This window comes from Ambystoma mexicanum, chromosome 1q, assembly GCF_040938575.1.
Source record: "Ambystoma mexicanum isolate Mex_15411 chromosome 1q, UKY_AmexF1_1, whole genome shotgun sequence".
Taxonomy (NCBI): domain Eukaryota; kingdom Metazoa; phylum Chordata; class Amphibia; order Caudata; family Ambystomatidae; genus Ambystoma; species Ambystoma mexicanum.
Genome location: NC_090922.1, coordinates 599,744,924 through 599,758,850, shown reverse-complemented (window position 1 = coordinate 599,758,850; position 13,927 = coordinate 599,744,924). Strand labels below are relative to the sequence as shown.

General features: G+C 46.2%; 1 protein-coding gene across 4 annotated transcripts in view; it reads left to right on the top strand.

Moving 5' to 3' along the window:
* TNR (tenascin R) overlaps positions 1 to 13,927 on the top strand; it is a 2,098,594-nt gene that overhangs the window by 947,666 nt on the left and 1,137,001 nt on the right. Inside the window, exon 1 of one of the 4 annotated variants that reach the window (XM_069641144.1) lies at positions 2,797 to 2,821. The exons of the other annotated variants lie outside the window; for them this stretch is intronic. The gene's annotated coding sequence lies outside the window, so the exon portion shown is untranslated. Of the gene's footprint in view, positions 1 to 2,796; positions 2,822 to 13,927 lie in introns of those variants that run through there. 4 annotated transcript variants of the gene reach the window in all.

Genomic DNA, 13,927 nt, shown 5'->3' with positions numbered 1-13,927 from the left:
ATATTGGCGGTGGCCCTCCCAACCTGCCCATTTTTCTTATACTGATTACCATTCTGCATATTTTGAATCCCACCTTGGTTATTCTGAAAGCTTCCCTGATTATTCTGCCAATTCCCTTGATAACCTTGCCAACCTCATCCTCGAAATCCGTTCCTCCTGGAGTATATCCACTATTATTTTGATCAAACTGTCTTTGAGTGTTTCCCTGCGACATGTTCACTGTCTGCTGTGAGTTCAATCAGTCTACGCTGGTCAACATTGCCCCTTCAATCTTTTTTTTTGTGATTCTTTTCTTGCAAGAGTCTGAAGTAATGCGCAATGGTCAGCTGAATTTCCGACCACGGTTTGCCTTCTATCCCCACTAACTTCTTGAGCTTCTTCTGTACTGGCTCTGGCAGCCCTTGGAATAATATATGATAGAATACTTGTATAGATTTTCCCCAAGATTAGCGTGTTTCCAAAGCCCAAGTTTCCTGAAAATCTTTAATATAAACCAATGGATCATCTCCTTCCTTCATCTTTTTCATCATTATAGCTCCCATATCGGATGTGTCTCAATACAGTACTCAAAGCATTTTCCAGACTGCCGCCCTACAGTTATTAAATGGTGCTCAATCGTGAGCAGTGTTGACTATAGTCACACCAGGGTAAATTGCCCTTGTCCACACATCATCAGCTCTCTCCCCAAGTATGGTGATTAAAAGACCTTTAATGTCCCCTATAGCCAACATGTTTCCTCCCATCATTTTCTCTAATTCATGTATCCATTTCCTAGCTCCGGAAATTAAACTCGGGAGTTTACATTTTAGATTATCTCTATCCATTTGAGGCCATGGCATATATTGTGGTCTCGTTCCTCCTTTCTCTAGCAAGGGAAATTCTCATCTCTCATCATTTGTCTATCCACCGCAGGGACAATATTCCCACATCACCTTCTACCTGGCAATGATCTTAACATGCTTACATAAGGCAGTGACACCCCCCTCTCATCATGGGGTTGCCCTCTAGGCCAAACTGACTGTGTCAATGGCTCTGATACCTTAGATACAGGTGTGTTTAAATCCAACCACCTTACTTCCTTATCCATGGAAAAGCATCCCTCAGAAACACATGTGTTATCTCTATCTTCCCCATGGAAGGCTTCCCTTTCTTTTTCTGACATTTCTTGTGCCCACCTTATGCAACTTCTCTCTTCGTCATCTCTATTTAGAGTCAGTCAGTCTAAAGACACCTCCTTATGTCTACTACATGAGGCTTCATCCGTGTCATACAACTGAGTGCTCTTGAGACGGTCATTTTTTCTCTTCCCCTTTACTTCTTTCTGAGCTCTCATTTCATGGTATACTTTACCAATCACTTCCCCAATGCTCCTAGAGTCAAACTCGTCCTCTAGTTTTTCTCTAGACGGGCCTGGTAATGACTCGTATTCTGAACTACTTTGCCCACGTCAATTTGGGGAAAACGCACAAATTTCCTTTTTATAGGTGCCCCCCCCCCTAAATTTGATTCCTGGAGAAGCCACTGGTGCCTTTCCGAAAGGGCTCGGGTGAGCTGGGCTCATGTCCATTTAGTCTGTGCAGTGTGAGTGCAACTCTAAATAACCAGTAATGCTCGGGTTACACAGGCCGTGTCCATGTGAGTACTGTGTGTTGCTTTAGTTATGACACTTTCCACACGTGGACTTGTTCTGCTCATTTTCTGCTAGTCAAAACAATTGTTGTCCTTCAAGCATATGCTCACTAAGTCCATTTACCCAACGCTGCTGTGCTGTTCGTCAACTTGCAGTGGGGTCATCCCTCACCTCGCACAAGCGCTGCGTTTTGTTTCGGACGGGCATGTCTCATTGGGTCCCAGCTAGGAGAGAAGGCGACATATTTAGATTAAATCCTTTCAGCGGCTCGGTTGGCAGTAAGTTGTGCCATTTCACAGTAAAGGCTGTGTGATTGTTGTGATGCAGCACTATCCCTGTTTTGCACAGGCATCCATTCTGCACCTGAAATTGTATTTATTAAAAATAATGTTATCCGTCTATAAGTCCCAGCATGCAACACGAAAATGCCAGAGCTGGCGCAAGCTCTAAAGCATGGCATGGGTCCGAATGCAATGTAGATGAGGTGGTTGCACACTAAGGGCTACATTCAGAAGCTGAAATATGGCAATGTCAGCAACAGACAAAAAGCAGTCAGAAAATCTATGCGCACAATAAAAACACTCAGCCAAACTCCAATATATGTCTTCAGCCACAGAAGAAGCCATACCCATTCAGACCACACAGCCTGCAGGAATTAAAAGAGGTCAAGCGCAGCTGTGCTGAAGTAAGGTGCGAACTCCGAAACCCTTCCAAATGACTGCCAGCCCCAGCTACCGCGCTGCTGAAACGAATGGAAAGGTGATCCACTCCCTGGCGCGTCCTGTCAATTGCCTCTCTTTGTTTGCAATCTCCTGTCTTCAGAAAGCGCGCTCATTTCTACTCAGCCTGAAACCTGCCGCTGCCCGCGGGGCCTGTTATCTGCCAATGGGAGCTGCGCGTGCGGGTGGTCGAGGCGCCAAGCAGGCTAATGCAGCAAAGCCTATTGATTATGGTCTTGTTACCCTTTAATTAGTTCATTACTGCTCTGCACATCGCCAAGCTATTGCCTCTTCCTACCATTCTTCTTGCAGACCTTTCCTTGAAACTGGAGCCATAGCCCGCTACTGGTGGGGAGGGATGCCGGAGTGGAGAAGAACCCGGGCGAGCTCTACAGATGAACAGGAGCTCAACCAAGCTGGTCTTCCTCGCTTTGATCCCAGTTCTTCAGGGTGCAAGCAACACCTTTGCCAGGTACCCTAAATCTGTGCAGGTACTGGCTACTGCCCAAGGTTTTGGTAGAAATGACAGAATACAATTTTACCTAAGGAGAAGTGACCGAATTTATTTGACCGAAAATGGTAGGTAATGTGGTATATGTATGGTGCATAATAGGTTGGGTGTGGGTAAGGGTATAAATTAGGGTAGGTAGGGGTAAGGAGGGGTTGCGGGGGTCAAAAAGTTGAAAAAGTTAAAAGTAATGTTCGTTTTTAGGTTAAATAAATTCTGTCACTCCTCAATTAGGTAAAATATTTTCAAACACATCACGCATACCAATTGCACCGTACCTGCATCGAACCGACAAGTAGCTGGTCAGATAGCACAGTGAGTAGAGCGCTCGCTTTGACTTAAGTGCAGAGCCTGCTGACGCAGGTACAAATCCTGGGAGGGCCAAATTTAGCCTTTCATCATTTTGAGGTTGATAAATGAGCACCACCCACTGTGGGTAATAATAAACAGCAACCTTAGGGTTCGTAGCGCTATGTAAATGCAAATTATTATTATGTGCCTATACTCTGCTAGTGAAAGTGAAAGTAACAGGCTCTTGCTGAGACATGCGAGGACTGTTGGAAACATGCAGGTACTGACAAGAGAAGAATAGCAGAGAAACAATTGCTGTTTGTGTCTGCCGATTCCTAGCCTGTGTTCCCCATGTGCATGGGTCTTCTTTGAAGGGCTCTCCTACACGGCAAGGTCGCGCTCATTGACTTATGAGACTCCATTACACACCTAATCTGCATTGGGTGGTGCTTAATGTCTCTTACTGCTAGCTTATATCTTGATAATAATAATAACTCGCATTAATATAGCGCTTCGAACCCTCAGGCATCTGAGCGCTGCTTATTTTTACCCACAGTGTGTGGTGCTCATTTATCGACCTCGAAAAAATGAAAGGCTGAGTTTGGCTCTGCCGGGATTTGAACCTGCATCAGCACGGATGTCAAAGCGAGTACTCTACACGCTGAGCTATCTGACCCTTGTGTTATCTGACATGTTATGTTAGATTCACTTTTTATCTGCTCACTGTCAGCAGAACCATTTATAGGCTTGTCTCTCTCTGTCTTTCAACCGCTCCGGCGTTAGCCATATGAGTTGAAGTTTGCAAATCCTTGAAGGCTCGCCCGTTGCAGGGCACTTGTAACATTTCCTCCACTCACATTTATCATTGCCTTCACTCACGTAACTTTGCAATCCGATGCAGGCTCGTGGTCATCCTGCGCACATCGAAAGAGCCCCGGTCAGAGGTAGCCTCAGGCAGCAGGTGGACATGGTCCCCAGGGTCAGATATTTTGAGGTGTAAAGGAAAGAGCTCCCCGGTGTGCTGGAGAGAAAGCCCCGGAGCTCTGATTGCTCTGGGCGACCTGATGTTGCCCAGGCTGCCAGATGTCCAGTGCAGCTAAAGTGAGTCTTGAGGGGAGGAAGAGCTCGTGCTTGCTGGACACCCCTGTCAAACATTCATGAGGGATGGAGGGGTTCTGGGGCCAGATATTCTGTGGTGTGAGGGAAAGAGCTCCCAGGTCCTGGAGAGCAAGTCCCAGCACTCTGATTGCACTCAGTGACCTGATATTGTTTGGGCTACTAGAGTTCTAGTCCTGACTCTGGCTGGCCCATGTGGCTGCTTGGATCAGGCCTAGCTGTCTTGGTGCAATGCAAGTGAGTTGAGAAAGGGAACGCATCAGCGTGGACTGTTCATACTTGCTGAAATCTCTTCTTTGGATTCATCTCGCCAGCCTTGAAAGAACTGCCCTGCTCAACTTACCAGAACAGAACAGAGTGCCATCTTTCCAGAAAATAGTTTCATTGACCATTTACATACTGTACAGCCAAAGTGCCATTATGCCTTGTTACTTTGTGATGAGTGTTGATATTATATAACTCAAAGGAACTTCATGTGCGACCACAAAAGATGTCAAGTTGAGTTTGCTCGCCTGTAATTAGAACTTGCAAATTGTAGATTACACCAGAGGTGTAGCTAGGGTAGGGCCTGAGCGGGCAAGGTCCACCCAGAACCTGTAAATGCCCACTCAGCAGCGTAGTGTGAGAATTTACAGGTGTTAATGTCACTGCAGTGGGCACAGCGACCTTAGCTTCAGGTGCCACTTATTAGACAATCCTGGCCACGCCTTTGGATTACACATCATTTGCACATTTCTCACAAACTTTCCCTCCTCAGAAGGGCCATCAGAAGGGCTGTCAAACAGACCCTATAGAGTGTTGTCGCGTAGGTGAGTCCTCTCAGGCATAGATCGTCACTCCTACTGTTGGTCGGGGGATAATACATCACGAGAGGTCACCATGCCGGCTACTAAGTCAGTTTCTTTGGTTGCCTTTCCATCTTGCAAGGACATCCGACAAAGGAAATCTAAAATGGCTAGTATTGTGGACCCCAGTCTTAGGAGTTATGCCCTGGACTCGAGAAACTTTATCATCACTAATGTTGCCAAGCCAAACCAATTTGAATCCAGGGAAGCCCTGAAAAACAAAATTCTGGCTTGGCTTAATTCCACATTGGGTCCTAACTGTGTAAGAATGCAAGACCTAAAAGTCCTCCGGAGAACTCAAATTGCTAAGTGGTGTCCTACTGACAATACTGACTGCATCATTGTGGGATCTGGCTCTAACAGCTTAACAGTGTATTTGAACAGAATTTCATTCTCACAGCATATATGCTCCTCCACTACCCTTAGAATTGTTTTGAATTAATCAGCTAATTGTTGTAGTTTTAGTAACAGTTTTGTTTTCAACCTTAGCTTCACCGTGTATTTATCGGCTCATCATGGTTTTCAACCATGTTACTGTTTTGATTGTTAAGAATTTGCTTTGGTGTTGTGCTTAGTTTCTTGTGATTGTGTTCTCTATTTGGTTTGTCATTTGTATAATTTATGTTATGCGCCCTGATGCCTGCGGGCTTTCAGCTCTCTATAAGTATACAAATAAATCAAAATAAAAAATAGTTCTCCGGAGCAGGAGACCCCATTACCCATCTGAACTGTGTTTCAATCAGTCTGCATTCCTTGTAGACCGGCATGACCAATGCTCCCACATACCTGTGGTAATTGCTCGTGTAGCACACACCACAAAGAGGATTGTTTGGCTGGTGATTGGATGACTGTTAGGGAGAATTCTGATAAATGGCTGATTTCCCTTACCTAATGATTCCCTCAGCAACTTTGCTGGATTTCTAGGATTTATTTTTCTCACCTGGTAAGAGTGTGAGCCTTTTTTCCCACTCTTACATGTGTTTTGCTATGTGTATTTCTACTTTTTGTTTGATCTTGGTCACTGGAGACTCACCTACTCCATGCCACCATATTCTTCCATGTGTGTTACACAGCACCTTCAGTGCAGTGACACAGGGTTGTCTTTTAGACTTCTCACCGACTCCATTTCTTGGGGCTGACTCCTATCCCCCAGGAAAGATAAAGTTGCCATTAACTTTATTTAGTCACTTTTACCACAGACCCAGTACACCCCATCTTCCATGGAGTATTGGAAAGGGTTAATTCTTATCCCTTTTTGTCTGTGTCTCTTGGAGCATTGTTTCGCTCCCTTTACACTAAGACTTGGCTGGTGGCAGTGGTATCTACCTTATTTTTCATACCGTGGTTATCTTAAATAACCATGGTATTGTTTTCGGCTATTATATTATCCTCAAACATAAACCCGCTTGACCATATAGGTTTTATTACGGTTCCGGCTGGGTTTATTCGCCATTTCTTTTTGTAAATGTCTTTCTCGTGTTTTACTCTGCGTGCCAAACCAGGTTTGGTCCCTTTGTTCATCGCCTTTTCGCGGGCTTCCACACAGAAGCCCTCCTCTAGGCGCCTGAGAGTCTGGGTAGGCAGGATGTGAGGCAGAGGTTGTAGGACCCCTGCCCTGGGTTCCCTTGGTAACCCAAGTCGCACTCCTTTCTGATTGGCTAAGGGGACTGGCCTTGTCAGGCCAGCCACCCTGCTGTGTGATTGATAGCCAGGCTGTATAAATGGGGGAAAACTGCATAAAAAAGCAGGTCTCTGGGACTGGAAGAGCAGAGTCACCACTGGAACCAAAGAACCTACGAGGAACTGACGGAAGAGGACCCCTACCACGACTGAACCACCCGATGAAGCCCTGCTGCAGGTCCGAATCTTCAGAATCTGACGCCAGAGAAGAACCTCTAGGAAACTTCTTCCGTTGAGCTGGTGGGACCAACCAGTTCACCCAAACTGCAAGCCAGGGCCCCTCCTCTGGTCGAATTCGCTGTACAGAGCTGCAGTGGGTCGGATAGCCAGGAAGGTCGGACCTTGCTTGGGTTTTAAGGAGCGCACCTTTTATTTGTTGCTTTGCTCTGCTGCTGGTTTCTTCCCTGGGTAGTGCAGGACCCTCCAATCTTCCTACTTCTGATCAGTGTGACAGTCGCTTCAGGAACCGTGAGCCTGCAGGAACTACCAGGGACTTCTGCAACAGCTCCCTCTCTGTTTTAAGGTACTGTGCAAATCTGGTTGTCCGTTTTGTTCAGCCGCGGTGAAAGTGTATGAGATCTTTCTCCAATCTGAGGGCTTGTCCTTCTCTTCTCTTTGAATTAACTTTTCTATCAACCAACCTCGTCCGGAAACTGTGCCACGAACTTTACCGCGAACTACACTCAATTGTATTATCTTGATCAAAAGCCTTTTGAACCATTGACTTTAGCCCTAAGCCTTTTCTATCTGATTTTAACCTTGTAGTCTCTCTTGTTTGATTGCCCTGAGTACTCACTTGTTGGTGTGATCCAATTTCTGTTAACTTCTGTCTTTCCCTCGCTTTTAAATTGCTGGAGTGCCATTTTGCTCCCACTTCATTTTGTGACCTTAGCTTGTCTGGAATTTAAGGGAAGTTGTGTGGTGTATTAAGAGTGTGATTTTTAAACTGCTTAGAATAGTGAAATGTTATACAACTGAATAGTGAAATAAATGTATACTCATTTACCTTAAACCTGTGTTTGCCTGAATCATAGTAATTGCTGTCCTTTGTGTAACTATTTGATACTGCTCACTTACTCTTGAGATAAGTCTGGCTGCTCAGCCACAGCTACCACTTTAACTGTGTAGTACGGGCTTGTACCGAAGGTGAATTTGTACTGTCACTTGTAGTCTTAATTGTGTGTGGTGTTCCCAAAGGGTACTGCATATAATTCTGCCTAAAAATGACCAAGAGGCGAGAGGAGCAGGAAATGGGGTGCGCAGCAGGGGAGATAAGGTGGATGGACCGAGCAAAGGGATCCAGGTCCATATTGGAGAATTAAGTTCAGCAAGAATGTTGGGCTTCAGGTTGAAAGAGAGGCGGGGTCGAGGTCCATATTGGTGAGTGAAGGTTAGCAAGAAAGGTTGAAAACCCAAGTCTTCAGGAGGTAAAAAAGGGGATATACGGTTCCCCATTGAGAAAGAGGTTGGAAAGCCAAGTCTGCAGGAGCTTTCTGAATTGTAACATGGAATCGGCTTGTAGTAAATGGGTGGGGGACTCTGTTCCAGAGAGCTGTCAACGCAAATGAAAATCACCCGCCAACCTCTGCAGGAGTACTTTTATATGTATGGGATTTATAAAGTGTGAACTTCGCTGGGAAGCAAAGCACCACTGTACACATGGGATGCAACCAAGGGTTACAAGTAGGGTGCAGGGTTAGCAGAAGAGCTTGGATGGGTAGGGAGAGCAGGCGAGTGCGGGACCTTCAGAGGTCAAGAAAGGGTTGAGTCGAGGGATTAGTGATTGGCTAGATTTTCTTTGAAGAGTAGGGACTTCAGGTAATTTCTGAAGGATGGAGGGGCAGTCTTACCTGCATTGATTATTTGTTTTATAGATAGAGTGCACAGCATGAAAGGTCTGTTTCCAGTGGCAGGAGGTGAATGCAGGTGAATTGTTTATTTGTAGAGGCATACATGCTTACCACAAATATGCAAGAGTGAGTGAGCATATTGTGGCAGCCCAAACCAACTTTCGGTGAAAGGTTGGGTATAAAGCCACAGTTTACAATTGCTTTTGTAGGGTAACATGTGAGAACATTTAATAGACACAGGTCACCAACAGTGCAAAGGAGCATTTTCCACCTCATTGTAATGCCTTTGCCTGCAATATATGCCAGTCTAAAAAACATGTTCTGGCTGGCTGTGCCCATACATGTCCATGGATGCTGCACCAATATATGCCAGTATTAAGAACATGCTCCTCTTGGCTTTACCAGTATAACATTCCATGCCATAGTAAGAAAATGTGACCAGGTTGGCTGCAACAATGTAGGCAAGTCTGCCCAGGTAGTAACACTTTTCATGTTTGCTTTTCCCTTGATGTTTAGTACAAATGCCATGCCACAGTATGAAAATAAATCCGCACTGGCCGCACAAACATAGGTCAGTCTAGCCACGTAATAGTGCTCATCATGTTGGCTTCACCCTGGATGCCCAGTAAAAAATGCCATGCCACAGTAAAGAAATATGCCCAGAATGGCCCCACCAGTATAGGCCAGTACCAAGTAACAACACTCATCAAGCTGTTTCAACCTTAATACCCAGCAACAACAAAAACAACATTACACAGTTAAGCAATATGCCCAGACAGTACCACTTAGGAGCAGTTATAATGCTTCCTTCAGCCGTGATGCCCAGTAAAAAATGCCATGACAAAGTAAAGAAATATTACCAGAGTGGCCTATCCATGTGGGCCAGTAGCATGTAGGAACACTCAGCAAGCTTCCTTTGCCCTTGATGGCCATAAGCAATGCCATGGCACAGTACACAAATATGTTCAGACAAGAGGGCCCCCTCACACATTCAGCCCTGCAGTATTCCATCTTGCATCCCCAATGGGTCATGCAATAATGGAGAAGTGAAAAGGCCCCAGCCTTGCATGGCTTATTGGGCATGAGAGCTGGGTTACCACTGAACTGTTAACGCCCCTTAAGTTCAAAGGAAGAGTACGCTTGTCCTTTTTGAATAGACTTGTATAATATCCTGGCACTTAAGGGAAACATCCCTTTGACAGATTAGTTAAAGCAGGCCCAGGAGCACCCTCTAAAATGCTTGCAGCAGCTGGGCTGGCTGTCAATGTTTTCCCTGGGCAGGCTTTGCTAGTCTATAATGACTGTCGCGTTTGACGCCCCATCAGCCATTATGGATGATCCTCTCCTGTATGTTTGTTGTTTTTCCCTCTTGCAGATTTTGGTTCCAGCCTGGACATGTTGTGGTTACTGATGGTGAACTGGCCTCCATAAGTGGTGAGTTTCAAGGCCAGCTTGAGTGGTGTTTTGGTTGTGACAGTTTTATAGGTGATGGGGGAAGTCATGGTGTGTGCTTGACAGTGGCGCCAGTGAGGCTCCTTGAGGATGGGGTCATGTGGTGTGATATTCTTAGTTCTGTAATGAGAGGTGCTGCAGCATGCTTGGTTGCTTTCAGAGAGGCCATGTTGGCACTCAGACTCCTGCGAGTAGGGTGTTGCTACTGTCCAGGTGAAAGATGACCTGGGCTTGGACAACTGTTCTGAAACTCGGCTCAGGGATTAAAGGCTTTTCTTAGAGAAGGGGAACAATTTGGTACTGTGTTACTTGCGTCTTCTTGGTGATGTGTGTTTTGAATGAAAGTTTGATAATAAGGGTGAGGTATTTTGCACTGGTTGACAGATGAGGCGTAAATCGTCCGAGCTTCATGTCAGCAGCCAACTCTGGAATTGGATGTAGGAACTTTTAGAAGCATTTAATCTGAAGAACAGAGGTCAAGTGTAGGGTGGCATGGCAGGATCCTGTCTTTGAGGTAAGTGGCAGTGGAACCAGGAAGTCATTTGCGTGTTAAGCACCGTAGTTTGAATGAGACGTGTTTCTTTACTGGGAGCCAGTGATAATCTTACAGGATGGGGAAGATAGGATGCAGTTTTTGAATGCTAGATATACCTTTCCAAAAAGACACGCTATACTGGGAGTCCAGCCAAGCACCAGGCGGAACAACATCACCAGACAGGAAACCAAGAATTGTAACCTAGAGAGAAAACAGCCCATCTTCTGTGAATTCCTAGGACTAAGGAACAATTTAACTTGTCGGGGGGAAATTCTCCCGAGGTCGGCTGGGCCGTCCGCGGACCTCCGGGCAGGGAGGCCCCAACTCCTCCCGTATATCCCAAACAGAGATAGAGTATGAGACACAGGCAAGAAGCAAGGTGGTTCTGCTGTTTATTAAACAAAACGGCAGGGATGGGTCAAGGATCGTACGCGTCCGTCCTGACACTCTCTCCTCGTCGTGGGGCTCGCAGGCCCTTTTTACCTTAGTATGACGCGCTACTTGTGTCACCTGAGAAAGTTAGCAAAAAACCTATCGCCACTCTGGATGGTTCCCCGAGTGGTAGGGTTAGTATAGCATACGTATAGAGAACGTTGTTAGTGGTTAAGGGTTAGTCAGGTGGTATACTTGGGTTGTCCCTTCAGTTTGATACATAAAAATTGTTACATGAAGACCCCTGAGGATTGGTCAATGTTAATGGCGTCAGTGATAAGAGCCCCATGTTCTGATTGGTCCATCCGCGAGCCCCCCAGTCTGGGACCATCGCTGTTCCCAGCTCGCGGTGCACCTGTCATTTGCAACAATGTTTCACTATGGGTATGTGCAGACAATGTGAGGATTTATTCATGTGCTGGAAGGCCGACTACTCCCACCGCCGCAGATGTCCATTGAGTCGCTTAATTGTATCTGCCTGTGTCTTGAGACGGGGGATCCAGGCGCCTCCCTTCCTCCTGGGCTTGGCACCCTATCAGGTTCGGCTTGGTCACGTGAGGTGGGACCGTGGTTGAGGCAGAATTCTGCACAATTAATATTGCATTTTCCACTGTGTGCCTGGCTTATCTTGCAGGTGTAACCTTGGCGTCGGCTTGCGGTATGAGAGTTTGCAACGTTGTGCCCTTGACTGTCTGCTTTCGCTGGGCTCATTCTGCAGGGTCAGCAACCGCTTTTGCTTGCGGCCTACTTGGGTCTGGTGCATAGGTGGAGCCAGTTGATACACAGGTTCTTTAGGTTATGGTACCATATTGCTTCATCCCCAGTATCGTGTCTTTGTTATATTTCTCATTATGGAGCGTGAGCAAGCTTTTTAGATGAGTTCATTATGCGTCTTGCGTTTCTGCATTTTGAAAAGCCTATGTGAAAAATAATTAAGATGCATGTCCCTGGGTGTGTCCGTCGCCTACGTCATAGCACTGAGTATGTTCTTCGTGTGGATTGGTGTGGGAGTGTCCAGTGTACATGTTTGCACGGGTGTGCTGACCATTGGCTAGGTCGTCATGGCATCTCTAACGATGTGTTGATTTAGTGCTGGATGGTTTAGTCGAGTCCATCCATGCCGCAGGTGTCGGCATGTGCAGGGCAGGCTGGTGGGCAGGCGGGTGGGCACATCCGTATGTTCCTGTACCAGGGTATTTGGTCGTCTGGTAGATGGGCAAACTCCTCTCGTGGCGGGTGTCTGGGCCGTGATCCTCTAGGCCAGGGTTGAGAGGGGATTGGTGGGAGCCTTTTGTTCACTTTTCCCACTTCAAACTCCATAGATCATCTTAGGTCCCTCCCTCCAGCAGATCCGGAAGGAACAGAAAACTCTCCTCCTCCTCAAAGAACACCTGAAAAGAACACCTTATTAGGCACTGACTGCTGATTCACTAATGCCCCTCTTTTTCATCCTATCTTCCCCCTTCCTGTGAACTCGGTACCAACTCTGCAGTTCTCCTCTGAACAAGAATGTGCACCCCAGCCTCATCTCATGGTTGTGGGTGAGCCCAGACTGATATGAAAATGGCTGTTTCTCCTCTGTAAAAAACACAATGCACTAAAATGTGACTGTCGACTCCTGATTGAGCACTTTCGCCAGAGATCAGGGTCTTTGCCTGTCTTTGTTCATTCATTAAGAGTCATCACACCTCCAAATAGTGCAAACCAGCATTGCAACGTTCCTGTAAATCCTCTTAACCCAGGCATCAAACTGAATACGCGTATTAAAATATTGAGACACTCTACAGGCAATCCCTTAGTTGTTCAAGTGCTCCCAATTTGCTTGCACCCGCCTTCCATTGCTTTTTCGGGGCCAGCACCTCTTTCGTTCAGGGCCAGTATATATAGAAAGCTTCCTGTTGGCTCATGGCTCCTTTTAGCTCTTGGGCCGGTTGTTGGCACCACAGGAAGCATTCCTGGGTTAGTGTGAGGGGTTAGACTGCTCAATAACCCATGCATGCCTAGGCTACTTCTGCCATACCCCCATCTAGCCATTTTCTGCGAACAAGGAAAGGCGCACTATCACTAACGAAGGACATGCTCACGAGCTTCTAGTACATGTAATGAGCATTAACTCTCCAAAATCCTAGGATGCAGAGTGTGTTCAGTCTGCTGCTTCTGATTGCATAGAATCTGGAAAATATCAGACAAGGACATTTCGGACCGCTTCGACAGAACATTTCACTGCCCACTGCAACTGCATACATTATATTTACTCTCTTGCTGTCTCTGCTCTCAAACTGCTTGCCTTTGTCTGACCCCTTCCTGTGAATTTCTCCTGATCCTTGTGTAACCGCCCCATTACTGCTGGAAGGTGCTTCATGCATTAATTTCTGTGAAGAGTGAATTTATGTCTCGCCACCTACCAAGATGACCTCATGACCACTTAGACTTTGAACACTGCTAGAAGATAAAAACCTCTTTACTTCATCAGACAATTAATTTATTTACCAATGCCTTTCTATGTCTCCCAGCTGCCTTCTCTTCCAGCTCAGACCTTCTAAACGAAAGCCTCTGCACCTTCCTTCAGAGGATGTGACATACTTTGCACTATTTTGGCTGCCCTCCTCTGGCCTGTCTCCACTCAGCCTTCCTTCCTCGGCAATATAGCCTCAAGAGCTGTACACTATACTCCAGGTGCCTCCGCAGATGTGTTCAGTGGTAACACTGCTCACCTCTGACACCATATATATATATATATATTACACAGCCACAGTAGTGGCTGTGTAGTTATGGTTAAGTTGCTGTTTCCATAGGAAGAGCACTTTTTGGGCGGCTTATAACTCCGCTCCTCCTGGACGAATCCTCACCAAATTTTGCAAAAAAAGTA